The sequence below is a fragment of the Enhydra lutris genome, unplaced genomic scaffold (genome assembly GCF_002288905.1).
Source record: "Enhydra lutris kenyoni isolate GAN:26980312 unplaced genomic scaffold, ASM228890v2 scaffoldscaffold18, whole genome shotgun sequence".
Classification (NCBI taxonomy): domain Eukaryota; kingdom Metazoa; phylum Chordata; class Mammalia; order Carnivora; family Mustelidae; genus Enhydra; species Enhydra lutris.
In genome coordinates, this window is record NW_019154102.1 from 794,819 (window position 1) to 807,889 (window position 13,071).

The 13,071-nt window shown below is 39.9% G+C and overlaps 1 protein-coding gene across 2 annotated transcripts in view; it reads right to left on the reverse strand.

Annotated features, from left to right (window-relative positions):
• LOC111148107 (F-box protein 11) overlaps positions 1–11,682 on the reverse strand; it is an 88,385-nt gene extending 76,703 nt beyond the window's left edge. Inside the window, exon 1 of one of the 2 annotated variants that reach the window (XM_022504516.1) lies at positions 11,599–11,682. The gene's annotated coding sequence lies outside the window, so the exon portion shown is untranslated. The remainder of the gene's footprint in view (positions 1–11,598) is intronic. The other variant, XM_022504515.1, reaches the window with a different exon arrangement.
• Between the last annotated feature and the right edge of the window lie 1,389 nt (positions 11,683–13,071).

Consider the following 13,071-nt stretch of genomic DNA (forward strand, 5'->3'; position numbering starts at 1 on the left):
GTTAATTCCAAATCTAGTAACTAATTTTAGACTGCAAAGACCCATATTTTTTGAAAGCCACTGCCGGTTCTTATTTATTCTCAAACACACCGGGTCCTGTAATCCAAAACGTCTAAGAATATAGTATCTTAGAAAGGGCCCTAGGTTGGTTTGTTGTTTTTTAACTGATAATGGTGAAACAATTTCCCTTAGCAATCTGTTTCAACTTAATAAACTGACAGTCATTAATTCTTTCAGGGCTAACTCCAGCTTTTTGAGAAGAAATTATCTTCCACATAAAATCATCAAACAGACAGGAGTCCATACCACCAGGGTACAAAAGAAATAGCCACCTTTTATGACCAGTATTAGTTTTGCTTTTCTTTCTAATACCCAGTTTGTGTGCACACTAAATTTCCATCATTCAGCCACAAAAGTAATTAAAATACTGTTTCTATGTATTTGTATTTACATAACCTAAGGTCACAAACTTATCCTAGAAAGACAGAAGCACTGGCTCAAAGTCTCAAGTAACAAATTTGTTTTTAATTCTGAATTCTGACTTTATCATCAGTTATCTTTATCTCCAATAAATGATATAAATACATAATTATTATCCTAAAGTTGCTGTGGATATAAAAGCTAAAAATGTCCATAAATTAATAAGCACTTAAAACACAAAGAATGGAGAATTAAGCTCTTATTCAAGTTTAAAATGACCTGTGAGGACTTTATCATCAGACCAACTACTCTAAGTTCACATCACAATCACAACTATTAAAATCTTTTTAAAAACAAACCTCTTTCCTTCCAGAGTCCATATATAGTATTTAAAAACCAAATAAATGAAGAAAAAAAGTAACAAAAACCACCTTACCTCCACCACTCCAAGACACTACTGCTAACATTTTACCAAAAATTTTCTGACACTTCAAAAAAATCAAAAGTGCATATTCCAAGTTTCAGAGCGTGTACTGTATGTGCTCTCAATGCATGTCTATGATTGGTTTGTAACATTTTTCTAGCCATCTAAAACCAGAATTAACTTTACAAACCCCAGACAAGCTCACTACACCCAACTCTCTCAGCTTAAGTTTTTCAGCTTTAAAGATTTCAGCTAAGAGGTTCTCAAATCAAATGACTCAGAAAGAGAAGACAGGCTTCCTGTGAGACACTGCAGTAGGGATTATGACAGCATCAGAAAAAAATCCATAAAGGCACCCTGAGAGTTGTAACTACTTGTATGTGGGGCTACAGATGATATAAAGAAACTTAAAGTGTTGTTTTATCTCTGCAACTGAAGATCTTAGATTCTGGCAACATACAATCTAATTTAGACCTGTCTGTCTGCTTTCAGTTTCTGGATATAAGGGCAAAACAATGAATGTAATGAAGAAGGAAGACACCATGAAAACAAGATGAATGACCCCAAATCTGCAGGTAATTTCCTTCAGTAGGCTCATGTTTCTTTCTTAATCATTTACATAAGCATGCTATAACCTAGCTTAAACTCTGGGCTGCAACTTTTTTTTTTAAAGTAAGCTCCATGCGCAATGTGGGGCTTGAACCCACAACCCTGATATCAGGAGTTGGATGTTCTACCAACTAAGACAGCCAGGCATCCCCTGCAACAATTTTCTAATTGTGGCACAAAGGTAATTCGATAAATGATTAAAGGGTAGAACACGTGTCAGACCGCAGGGGGTCATAACAAACCTTCATCTTAATAGCATTTCATAGAAGACTCTCCAACAGACTCAGGTCTTGGAAAAAGTGGACAGGTAAAGTTACAAACAAAACTCTGGTATGGTGTATGTACATGTAAGAGTATACATATGTATGTGTGTGTGTGTGTGTGTGTGTGTGTGCGCACGCACCCTCATCCTTAAAAATATTTATCAGAGGACAAAACGATATCAACATGTTTATTTTCAATTCATTTTGATTTTGAATGTTATTTAAATCTAGTATCTAATTCAACTATAAGTTCCATAAAAGAACCATGTCTGTATAATAATACCTAACAAATTCAGACCTCAATGATTTATACTGTTAGTTTAAATGATACAGAAAGTTTTAGAGCATCTCAGAAGTCACCTCATCCAAAATCCCCTACTTTAGAAATGGGATTAAGAAACCATTCTAGAAAAAAAAAGCCACTTTTTTGGTTGTTTTTGCTTTTTTAAAAAAATCTTTGGTTTTATTAAATTCAAGTTAGTTCACATATAGTGTATTATTAATTTCAGGGTAGAATTTAGTGATTCATCAGTTGCTTATAACACCCAGTGCTCATTACATCAAACACCCTCCTTAATGCCCACCACCCCATTACCCCATTCTCCAGCAACCCTGAGTTTGTTCTCTATAGTTAATAGTTTCTTTAAAAACAAGCCGCTTGGATGAAAAAGCTCAGGCTCATTCTCCCCAAACTTAACAGCAACATTTACTCAATGTCGCTACATTATGTAAAAAAGGAAAAGAAGGGATGGGAGGGCGGGAGGGAAGGGAAGAAGGAAGGGAGGAAGAAAGGAGTCTCCTCCACATTGCTTGTTGTGGACAAGAAAGAAAACTGTTAGCACTAACACTGAACTGCCAGACACAAAGATCTTACTCTTTTTAGTACCTAAGGCTACCATACCATCAGTTTCAAGCAAGTGATTCCTTAAAAACAGACCCCATCTCAGCCACTGATGGCCTGTCATTCTGGGGATATCTGTATGGTGGGGAATATGAGCTTATGAGCCAGTAACTAGCATTTCCCGCACAGTTGAGGGAGCCCTTTTACACCTTCTTCTTATACATCAAGAACTGACAGATCTGGAAAAGGACTAGAAAAACAACTTGAAAACAAAATATGCCCCAATATTTCTATAAATGTTTTACAATTTTATATTTATAATTTTATGTTTATAATCAAGATACGCAGAAAAAATAAAAAGTGAAACAATTAACCAAATAAAAGCAAAATATTTTCACTGGAGTTAAAAGGATAAGCTTAAAAGTAGTAAGAAAGAAGATTCCAAACTGAAATGGAGAAAAAAAGTATTTACGACACTAGCAAAAAAAATAATGTTTGGAATGAAGGCTTAGTAAATCACAAATTAAAGTCCACAGTATTTTTGAAAATTCCTATATTTAAAAAGACTTCCTTCCTCCTCAACTTGGGGAAAATTATAGTATATTATTATAGTATATTGTATATTAGTATAGTATATTAAATTATATTAAATTGATGAGTAAACTTCTAACGCTGGACTTACAGCATACTCAAAGACTTAAAAACACTAATATCTGAAATAAAATCTACTGTTTCAGCAATATTAATTACAAGATGCCATATTCATATCTGTCTTAAAACTTCCATGTAAATGGAAGCTCTGCCTCTGGGAAAAGGTAACTGATGGTATAATGTTGAGGTATAAAACTTACCAGGAATATGTACATGTGTTCACTGAAAGATATACACAAAATGCTCATAGCAGCACTGTTTCTGAGAGCCAAAGATGAAAACTCTTATGTCTATTAATCGTACACTGAATAAATTGTAGTGTACTCATACAATGTAGTATTATACAGCAACAGGAACGAACAAACTATCGATACAAGCAACAACATGGATGAAACAAATACTGAGTGAAAAAGCCAGACACACAGGAATACATACTGGGTGATTACATTTATATAAAATTCAACAGACAAAACTAATCCAAGCAGTTAGAAAGACAGGGTTGGGAATAATGAGTGGGAAGACCCGGAGGGGGGAATGCTGGGATGGGATGAATACCACTTCTGGGATTCTGGTAGTGTTTATTTCTTGATCTGGGTATTGTTGGCTGCACAGAGGTGTTTACTTTGTGTAAAGTCATCAAGCTATATACCAATGATTCGAGCACTTGTATACTTTCATTAAAACCTTAGTTCAAAAAAATCTAATAAAATTATTTTAACAATTTAAATAATTACATATAGTATATGTATATATGTAATTATATATAGAATGACCACTGCTAATTTAAATGATACATACATATTGCCACTCCTACCTGCTCTTATTCTTTTTCTTCTCCCCATCCCCATACCAACCCCAAATTAAGTTTTTTGAGAAAATACAAAGTGAAACTTTTAAGAAAAATTTTAGGGTCAGAAGTAGATGAGGAAAAACAACAAATGTGTAAGGTAAGTGATTCTTCCAAGACTCTTCCATCCCTCTTCCTCCTCTACATGCTTATTTTGTCTGTGAGGAAGCAAGCACTCTTACCCAAAAGGTCTTTGTCCAAATCACTTATTTCTATCTCTTTTACTGGGTTTAAAATACCAAAATTTGACTAAGTGATCAGTTTCTTAAAAATGCAAATGCATTTCAAAGGATTATGAAATTATCAGTCATTTACACACAACTGTTCATTAGATCTGTGGCTACTTTTAACAGAAAAATGAGTGATTTCACAATTTCTTTCACCATTCACTTCGCCAATAACATTCAATTTGAAAACACAGTGTACTCACCCACCCCCATTTCTTTCAAACACCTTTTCTCTATCCTTTCTCTCTACCATGATACAAACCTGGAATGATTTCTCCTTTCCATTTGCTAAATTCTACACCACTTCTAATTTTCCTTAAAGCCTCCCCACCCCAATGACGTATGATTATGTAGGAAGAGACGATTACTAATGACATATATATACCAACCCTGTGCAACTCAAAATAGAACAGGTGAATAAAAAAAGAGTTATATATTCTTCCTCTTCCCCACCTGCTTCCTCCTGAGTGTCAGATTCTCATAAAGCCATGTGGTCTCATACATACTATGTTATACACTGTAGATGTAAGATACAAAATCAATACTTGAGTGTAAAAAAGAATTCTCACATCTAAACTCAAGCCAGCAAACCAGCAAAGGCTAAACTGATTTAAGTCTATTATCAATACATGGTACTAAAGAAATCAATGCCAAAGATTGAACCCCTACAATAGCCAGTTAATTCCACTCTGAGGAAAAATTTTCAAATGTCAAAAGATTTTGACACAACCTAACTTGACCATGTGGTACATGAGTGTTGATGCACACTAGAAGAAAACAGTGAAGCTAAGACTTTTACTGTTACCAGAAAAATAATTTAAAAGCACAGGATATTACCCATTTCTATCACTCAATTTCAAAGCTTTGAGAAAAAGTAGGCTCTCTTCACAAAAAAGATGAATGTATCTCTTCTCTCAAAATATGTGCAAGTAATACATAATGTTTTTAAAGGTTTAGCCACCAGTTGTGAGAACAGCATTTAAGCATTTTTTTCCCTTTTTTTTCTAAACATAGTTACACGATTTTCCATTCATTTGAAGGGCTAAACATTTGACAACTGGACCTTTAGAAATTGGGGAGAGTAAGCAAGTAACATCAGAACTTAAATTTGCGTTACTATACTATTATATTTGGGTTTTTTAAAAAAACTCACAATTAATGTACTCATTTTTAAAGTATTTTTTATATTTCCTTAAACTAAAATAAATTATTTAAGAGAAGTTAGTTGGTTTCATTTCTCTATTTTCTAAGGATTAAGTTTACACACATTTCTTGTGTTAACCTAACACATATAAACGGCCCAGGCTATGTATCTAAAGACAGCAAGCTTTGGTGACAAGAGAATATTTACTCCACAAACCTGTCAAAATTACCAATGAAGTAGCATTTAACTCATATTTTGTTCCTTCCTGAAATAGTCTAGGCTATTACCATGAGCTAAAATGACTTAAAACCTTTTATTCATAATTATGAGTTATTCAAGGGAAATCTACCCCTTTTTGAACGCTTAGTGATCTCAATAAGCTGGAAAAACACGCTGGCCAATCAGGGCAATCTCTTCTGGGGACAGATCTACATTAGAGGTAAAATTATGATTAGAAGGTTACCTAGAAAATGTGAAAGCAGATATTTAACAATTGATGGCATCAGACTATGGTACCAGCCTTCAATAAGAATAGAGGGGATAAGATAGGGGACAGATGTACTTCAAAGGCTAGGTTATTCCCTCCCCTAAGTGTGAAGACATTCTGCCAAACGCAGAATTATCTCCTCGTTTATGGGAAGACTCAGTGATATATTTCAATTTTGAAATTTTTCTCTATTTACTATGAATATCCAGTGCTGATTAATGTCTATCTTACAGAACTGCTAAAAGGGTTAAATGATATAGTGTATAAGAAAGTACCTGACAGACTCTACAACATAAGCAGAAAGAGACCTATGTTTGATATTATTATTCTCAATGCCCATTTCTTCTGTTTCCTTAGTCTTAAAGAATATTTCAATTCATTAGGTATAAAATTAATGACTTATAATTATAAGCCAGTTTCCTTAAGGTTATCCAAAGTCACCTAGATTGCATTTTGGGGTATACCAGAAATTAACGACTCATGCACATTAGTTTTATACACAACTGATTTCATTCCTTACTATTATTTTTAATATTTTTAAAAGCTGCCATTCATTGAGCATCTATCAAGTGCTAGATACTTACATCTCTCAGCAATAATTATTCTATAAGGCAAGTATTATCCCCACCTTAAAGATAATGAAGAAAGGCTCCAAGAGTTTATACTGCTTGCCCTGTGTCAGATAGCCTCTTGATGGTGTAGCCAGGATTAGAACCCCCATTTAGCTAGCTGTAACTCTGAAGTATATCACACTGTCCAACTGTCTCAACTCTTCTATTTTGCTTATCATTTTATTTTCAAAGGTTAACAACTACAATTTGGGGGTACCTGGTCAGCAACCTCTCATAAACTGGAATTCTCTGGAAGTGGAGAATGCAATTCAAAGGGCTGATTAAATTAGTAGTCTAAAATAAAATAATCTTTCAGAGACTAGTGGGACAAGATAGACACAAAATAAGAGTAATGTGCTAGTTAGGAATATGGGGCAGCTGGGTGGCTTAGTTGGTTGAAAATCTCTTGGCTCAGGTTGTGACCCAGAGGTCCTGGGATCAAGCCCTGCATCAGGCTCCCTGCTCAGTGGGGAGTCTGGTTCTAACTTCTGCCATGCCCCTCCACCCCACTTGTGCTCTCTAATAAATAAATAAATCTTAAAAAAAAAAAAAAAAAGGAATAAATTGGAGGACAATAAAAACCTCAAGTTAAAATAATTCATTATTGTAGATTGTTTAGCTTCAAAATTAAGATAAAGGGGGAGGGACCCTGAGAAAATACTCACTAGCCTTGAATTCTGCCAAATTTAAGTTCAGGGGTCCTAACAGATCATTATCTACTGATAGTTCTTGACTTACCTGGTAGGTCTCCAAATTGGCTGACCTGTCCATGGGTTTGCCAGAACTTCCAGTAAAGAAAGAGAAAAGCAGTATAGTAACAACCCATAGGCCTCATCAGCAAAACTTTAACACTGGCATTGTCACCACCTCATTCCTACGCCTCAAATAATTTGTAAGCTTTGAGAAAAAAGGATCTCCTCTACCCCACCCCAAACATTAAAAAACAAAACAAAACCCTGGGTGACATCTTCCTTTCATGGATGTAAATATTTTGAAGCTTTAGCCACAAGAAGGGAAAGCAGTGCCCCACAGTACTTAATCCCTAAAAAAGGAAAAATCATGTCCCTTGTCCAGAACTCTTCTATCAAAAAAGGTTACAGAAGTTCCTTATTCTTGTATTCTGTAAGTTCCTTATTCTGAAGAACCTGAAGGTAAAATATCATGAGACAGAATAAGCCCACAGAAAGTATGATTAGCATGCAAGACTAGAATGCTAAGGAGTATTCTGGAGGCTGCATATTATAAATACATAGCTCCATCAGGAATATTTCATGTAATCCTATATGTATTCAATTACTTCAGTAAGTTTAGTTAAAACAAAACCCTGTAATTCCAGGGTCATAGGTGAGATTTTTATTCCACAAATATGAAATTAAAAAGATGTGATTACTATTTTACTCTTTATGATTATTTCAGACTAGAAATTAATAGCAATATTCATTAATATATTGTATTCATTAAATTTCTTTAACTATAAATGATTATATAAAATTTCAGAACTTCAAAAGAATCTTATGAATTTTCCAGCCAGAAAAAAACTACACCTATTTTCAAAAACTTCCATATCAAGATTTTCAGTTGTCAAATTTCATCTTTTATTAAAACATAATAAATGAGAAACTAATAACAATGATTGATTCCAGGTAGGAGAATTTGGTATGGGAGGCAGGTGTAGGCAAAAAACTCTGCAATTTTAAATTATGTGCATTTATTACCTATTCAAACCAATCAATTTTAACTATGAGCTAAAAGTGCTCAGAATACACAGCACTTCTGAAGGCTTGGAAGCTTTCCTCATACTTCCCCTAGAAAAAGACTACCAATGAGAAATCAAAATAAATTCATCAGAACAAGCTGCAAAAGCTAAATCCTTTTAGAACTTTTAGAAGAAAATAAATATAAAAAAACTAACCCCACACTACTTCCAGATTCACCGAGTCTGAAATGTATTACCAAAGAGTACCTATGGGCAAAACAAATTATTTTCTACCAAAGTGGTATGTGAAATCCTAAACTCTGGAACTTAACTAAAAGACCAAAATATATTCCATATTAAGACAGTGGGCCATTTCAGATAATGTGAGTGAAGACAGCATTACATTAAACACCCAAATCAATTATTTCCCAACATGGGTTATAAGTAGTTCTCCCCCATGGAAGGCTTTGGAAAGTCCTCATAAGAATTCACTCTATTAGACTGTTTCTTTCTACTTCAAACATTGGCCATTAGATATACAAGAAAGTGTGTGTGTGTGTGTGTCTAAGGACATTATCAGGGAAGTTTTTAGACCAATTAACTTGTGGGTGAATAAGCAACTAAAAACCAGCCCTGACAAAATTTTTGCTTGGGGGAAAAAAAACAAAAACAAAACTATCTTGTAACTACTCTATTACCATTAAAAAGCCAAAAATCTATTCTTTATATTAAATATATAGACTGAGTTAACTTGTCTTAAAAACAGTGAGTGCTGACTTCAATTCCCAAAGAGGAAAGCTTTCTGATCCACCATTATGTAACTCTATCCAAACTCTAATATAAAAGTTACGTATCTATTAAGAGTTAGTTAAAAAAAAAGTAAAACACACATGCACGTGTTAGCTATAGTTCCTTAATTACCTTGTCAAAATTATGAAACCCAGCATATTCTTAAACAACAGAACCTCTCCTATCCAAACCAGAAATAGAGACACTCCACATGCTCCATAAAACTTTTTAAAATAAAGAGTATTCCTTTGGCTAAATTCTGATCGTTATGTGAACTATACATTTTAAAAAAATAATCAAACCGCCAATTTTTGAAGAATTACATATTTCAATAAATCTGGCAAAAACTTTATTAGTCTTTTAATTTAGCTTAATGTTTTATTCATTTTAAAGCCATTTATTTGCCCTCTAAAAGACCCACAGCATTTTCCCTGAAGGCTAATCAGCAAGTTCTTGTCCTCTCTGTGCCAACAGAGAACCTCCAGAACAGTTTTTACTAGCTGCAGCAAAGCAACAATTCCATGGTGCATCTGATTTACTATTTCATTAGCTACATATTGAAATCCTGATTTCATGAACATCTTTGTCAGTCAGCTTACATACATGAATGAAAAGAAAACTGACACTCTGGCATGCCAATACCAACAACCAAGCCACTTTACTTCAAAAGGAAACAGACTTTAGCAGCTAATAATTCACACAAATGAAGAAAAGTATCCAAGATAAAAGTACCTCAACTAAGTTTGAAATTACACACATCGTGAAAAGTAGATTCAGAATAAATATTTTAAAATATGTAATGAGACTAAATTAAGTTTGGTCAAACAGATTTGATTCAGCCCTAATGGTATGAACAAATCAGTACATCTTGAAAACACTTACTTACTTCTAGAAATTAAATCCTTACTATGCTAGGATTTCAATCTAGTGTCACTGGTTTTCTCAAAAAATTTTGTGAGACAACATATAGTGGAAGGAGACTTGAGTATTATTTGAATGGAACACAGGAAAACCCTGATATGCAAATGTGAAAGGAGATGATGAAACTATAAATATTTTTAATTTACAAAAAAACGGTAAATGTATCAAAGAATCATTAAAACATATCTGCCAATAATGTTACACAAGACCTCTAACTGGCTTGAAACATCACACTCTTTCAAGCAACAAATAACAAACTGCTTTCTCAAGGACTATATGTAACAGTGACTAGTGAAAACCCTTTGAACTAGTTCTCAGATAATCATTTCTCTTCCATTTAAGTATTTTCCTAAAGTACAACACTGAAACAGTTTCTAAGCAAAGAATGTGTAATTTTTAAAAAGGCATTTAATCTCAATTCCCTGAATCAAAGGAGGTGTGACAACCAATGCATGTAAAATTAACCTTAATCCGCCAACGAAAACACGCAAAATGTCTCCTAACAATTCCCCTCCTCCTTAAAACAACCGTACACATAAATATGGTACTGACCTCCACCCCACCGAGAGCAGCTAATTAATTGAGAATAGTTACGTTTGGAGACCAAGGTGCAACACCTACCCCATAAACCTCCCAAAATAACCACATCATCAAAGTAGAACTGAACATTATTTTTGCTAAACCAAGAATCCAACCCCCGGGAGCCTCAGCCCTTAGACAATGGTGGTTACCAGACAGAGCTGCACAGTTGGGTCCAAATGACACATTTCACTAGGCCTTGGACACAGCGCACACTCACACTCTCCCAAGGGGCCAGTTCGAAGGAAGGGGCGTTCAAACCCCACTAGGAGACGGAGGGTAGCACAGTGGCGTAGGGGTTCGCTAAGGGAGGACAGCCGAGAGGGGTGGTCGATAGAGCGGCAGGGTAACTGCACTGCACGCGAGGGAGGGGGCTGGAAATGGCCGATGGATTCTATATTTATTTATTTAAAGGTCTCGATTTAACGAGTCCTTCCCAGGGGTTCTGTAACTAAAGCCAAACTGCGCAGCAAACATTGTGGGGTTGGGAGAGTAGTCGCTTGCTGCCCCTACCCCGTGACTAGGAAGGGGGGTGGGGGAAACAAGTTCCCCGGCCAACACCACAGACCACTCGGATTCTCCCCCTCCCCCTCCTCCACAGGAAGGGGGAGGCTAACAGAGAAAAGGGGGAAAACAAGTTCCCCAGCCAGCCCCACCGCCCGATCACTCCCAGTTGTTCCCCCCCGCCTTCTGTTAGGAAGAGGGAGGCTAAACGTGGAAGGCAGTAGAAAAGGGAGAAATCCCACCCTTTGCCGCCCCCCACCCTAGCCACCAACAGACTCCTGCGGGGTCCGTGAACCAGGCGAGAAGCCAAAGGATGGGTGGGGGTAGAGGGTGCCGAGCCCCCGCAACCAAACAAAGCGCGGCCTGAGCCAGAGCCCGGGCGAGTGGGGAAGCCGCGGCTTTTCCTGCCGGCCCGGGTCCGGGCCGGGCTGACACTGCGGCAGCCGCGGACCCGCCTCCGCTCAGCCTCCGTCTCCCAGCCCGGGGGCGCACAGGCCTCCCCCGCCCGCCCCGGCCTCCCTCCCCGCGGGTCCCGGCCGGCCGGCGCCCGAGCCGGCGGGCGGCGGGGAGGGAGCGCGGCCTTACCCCGCTCGCCGGCGTTGTTCCGCTCCTGGGGCAGCGGCGGAGGCGGCGGTGGCGGCGGCGGAGGCTGCTGCTGCTGCGGCGGCGGCGGAGGCTGCTGCTGCGGCTGCTGCTGGGGCGGCTGCGGCGGCGGCTGCTGCGGGGGCTGCTGCTGCTGTTGCTGCACCGGGCGCGGCCGCGACACTCGCCTGGGTCTCCGGTTGGCGGCTCGGACGGAGTTCATTTGCCGGGCTGAGGTGGCGGCGTTGGCGGAGGGACACACACACACACACAGACGCACAGCGAGCTCCGGGGCAGGAGTAGGGGTTGGGGAGGGGGAGGAAGGAAAGGGGGCGAGGGGAAGGGGAGATGGGAAGGGCGGAGGGGGTGAGCTAGACCCCGAGTAAAGAGAAAGGCCCGCGGAGACGGACAGAGACCGAGCGAGGCCGGGCGGGCGGGCCTGACGCACGGGGAAGGCCGAGGCCACCGGGCGGGGCGGCCGCGAGGGACGGAGACAGAAAGACGGGCAGAGCGAGAGAAAGAAAGAAAGGGCGTCCGCCCGCCTGGGGATCCCGGGGCGAAGCGCGGCGTCGGCGGGTGAGGAGACAGACTCCGGTCCCGCCGACTCCCGAGCGGCGTCTCCGGCGGCGGGGGGAGTGGGCGGGCAGGCGAGGAAGGGAGAAGGAGGAGAAGAGAGGGAGAGAAGGGAGGGAGGGAGCAGGGGGCGCCCGGCTTTTTTTTTTTTTTTTTTCCTCTTCCTACCCCCACACCCCCTGAAAGAGATTTCTGTGAGGAATTTTTTCTCTCTTTCTTCGGCCTCTTCTCTCTCCTCCCCCCCTTCTCTCCTCGGCGAAGGGGAAATGAGTGTGAAGGGAGGAGATAGAGGGAAAAAGAGGCGTCGTCGTTCCTCCTCCTTAAAGGAACCTTTCCTCCTCCTCCTCTTCCTCCTCAACCCCGTCGCCGCTGCTTCTGCTGCTGCTCCGTGGCAGGAGGAGCCATTGACATCGCCGGAGCCTCCACTCGCCCAGTGGGTCCCTCCCCGCCGCGGGGCTGGCCAGGGGCGCGGGGGAGGGCCGCGGGGCGGCGGGGGGAGGGGTGAATGGGCGGGGAAGCAGAGGGGCGGGGATTCTAGCCAAGCAGCCAATGGAGAGCTCCCATACAACCTTCAGGCCAATGGGGCTTCCGCTCTTATGGCGAAGACCCTTCCTTCAACGCCCTGTTTCCTCTCTCGGGTTTCCTCCCTCCCTCGCCAAGGAGGGGGAAGGAGGGAAGGGGGAGTGTGGTGGGGCGGGTGATAATGGGGAGGTATCAGGGCATATAATAGAGCGGGGGGTGGGCGAAGAGAGCGCTAGTGCGTAGCGACGATTCTAGGAGAGGAGGTTCTCGGAGGAAAGGGCGGGGGCTGCTGATGTAATGGGGAGAAGTGATTAATCCTTTGGTTCGCCTTTTCAGTCCTACCCCCACCACCACCACCTTCACCCGATTTTTAACCAGAGA